The 2,284-nt window shown below is 48.0% G+C and overlaps 1 protein-coding gene across 13 annotated transcripts in view; it reads right to left on the reverse strand.

The window, feature by feature from the left end:
• Positions 1-2,284, reverse strand: part of LOC116090066 (N-acetyllactosaminide alpha-1,3-galactosyltransferase) — a 72,728-nt gene that overhangs the window by 11,428 nt on the left and 59,016 nt on the right. The gene's annotated exons all lie outside the window — the stretch shown is intronic.

The following is a 2,284-nucleotide window of genomic DNA, read 5'->3' on the forward strand; positions in this document are numbered from 1 at the left end:
TGTGTGTATGTGTATTTTTTTTAAGACAGATTTTCTCCTGGCTTAAAACTCATGAATTAGGATAGAGTGGCTGACCAGAGACATGCTAATCCACCTGTCCCCACATTCCAGTGTGAAATTACGAGTGAGTGCTACCACACCTGGATTTTGGTGGTTTTGCTGTTGTTTTTCTTGTTATTTTGTTTGTTTGTGTGTTTGTTTTTAAATGGATTCTGGGGATCAAACTTGGATTCTCTTGCTTGCAAGGCAGCACATCATTGACTGAGACACCTCACAGCCCTCAAAGCAATAGTCATTGTATATCTGCTTGCCAATCATTTCAAAGTGAAGCTGAGTGGGGCATGAGGCAGCCATGCATGGCCTGATTCTTCCCTCTGGCCACAGTAATTCACAGTGCAAATGCCACAGTGAAACTGTCCCATCCTCTTCAAAATGGTGCCCAGTGACCATCTCCAGCTGTATAGGTCCAGGGGACCTCATCTCCATAAGTGGTCTAGTGGACTAGAGATGTCTAGCACTGGGACCTCATCCCTCGAGTAGACACCTCAAGCTCTCTAGGTCCTGGAGGCCTCATCCCCATGGCTGTTAGACCCTGGATCTCATCTCCACAGCAGCCATCTCTAGTTAGCTAGTCTCTGGACTCATCCCCATGGCAGCCATCCCTAGCTGTCTAGGCCCCGGACCTCATTTCCATCTAAGAGGCTTAGCAAAACTGCAGTGCCCCAACTTTTTACACTCATACTGTCTCCCAGGCAGCTACCCCATGCCCAGCCTACTGAACAATACAGGCAGGATGGAATTCTCAGTCTTGCACACTAGCATGAATCTCCTGTCCTGAGAACTCAGTGGACTTGCCAGAACATCTCCAACTACTCCACAGCTTGAGATCCCTCAAAAAAGATGAGGCACTGTCCTCTCTTTCCTCTACAGCTGTGCCTGTACCCCTGGAGAGGTCTCTCTCTCCTCCAGCTCCTCCAGTCCTGAGACAGACACATCCGGTCCTATTCCTTGCCCCATTACCTCAGCTTCGATTACATATCTCCCTGCCACCTGTAGGCTGATGACACCTCACCCTCTCTCTTCAACTTAACTTCAGCTGAGCTCATGAGCAGCTGAGGTTTTCTACCGAGAAGTTTCTTAGCACAGACATAACACAGTGCCACCTCTCAGGTCCTAAGCCTGTGGCAGTTCCTAGTGTCCATTCCTAGCAAACCATCAATCACAAGTCTCCCAGGGCTGACAGTCACCCTGGCAGCTCCGTTCACATCTTCCCAGTCAGATGATCATATGACCTTAACATCTACTGCCCCCAGGACTATGAAGTACCCCCCTCCCCTGCTTCTTCTACTTGCCCCCCACTTCCTGCCCATCTCCCTCTCCCTTCTTCCCTTCCCATGTGTCTTCTTTCTGTATTAGTCCTTGGGATAAACCTAGGGTCACAAGCATGCTAAGCACATACTCTGCTACTGAGCTACAAAACCCCAGTTCTAAGATTAGGAACTTCTTAAATGTACCATACTGTCCCCAACACAGTGCCTACCACAGTATTTCTTAAAACTTTAATTTTTGGCAAGAACTACAGGCTTGGTTGTGATCAAGTGAAGAAATTGTTTATATTATATGCAAATAATACACATGTACATAGAAATAAAATTCTACTTATTAACACTCATCCTAGCTGGGCAGTGTTGGCGCACGCCTTTAATCCCAGCAGTTGGGAGGCAGAGGTGGATTTCTGAGTTTGAGGCCAGCCTAGTCTACAGAGTGAGTTCCAGGACAGCCAGGGCCACACAGAGAAACCCTGTCTTGAAAAACCAAAACCAAACCAAAACAAAACAAAACACTCATCCTTAGGGTATACACCTTGATCGCCTATTATACTTCAGTGCTCTGTGTAGGGGGGGGTGTGCGTGTGCGCATGCGCGAGTGTGTGTGTGTGTGTGTGTGTGTGTGTGTGTGTGTGTGATGTGTACGTAGCATGTGGACATTCACATTCCATGGCACACGTGGAGAACGGAGGACAACCACAGGTGACAGTCCTCACTTCCCACCATGTTTGAGGCAGGGTTTCTTGATCCCACTTCCTAAATCAGCCTGGCTGACCCATGACCTTCCAGGGATTCTCTTGTCTATATTTCTACCTTCATGCTGGAGCATCACACCCGCAGGCCACTGCATCGGACATCACACAGCTCAGAGGTCTGAGCTGTAGTCCTCATGCTACCATGGCAAGCACTTTACCCACTGTGCCAACTCCGCAGTTCCTTGCTTTTTTTTTTTTTTT

This window comes from Mastomys coucha, unplaced genomic scaffold, assembly GCF_008632895.1.
Source record: "Mastomys coucha isolate ucsf_1 unplaced genomic scaffold, UCSF_Mcou_1 pScaffold15, whole genome shotgun sequence".
Classification (NCBI taxonomy): domain Eukaryota; kingdom Metazoa; phylum Chordata; class Mammalia; order Rodentia; family Muridae; genus Mastomys; species Mastomys coucha.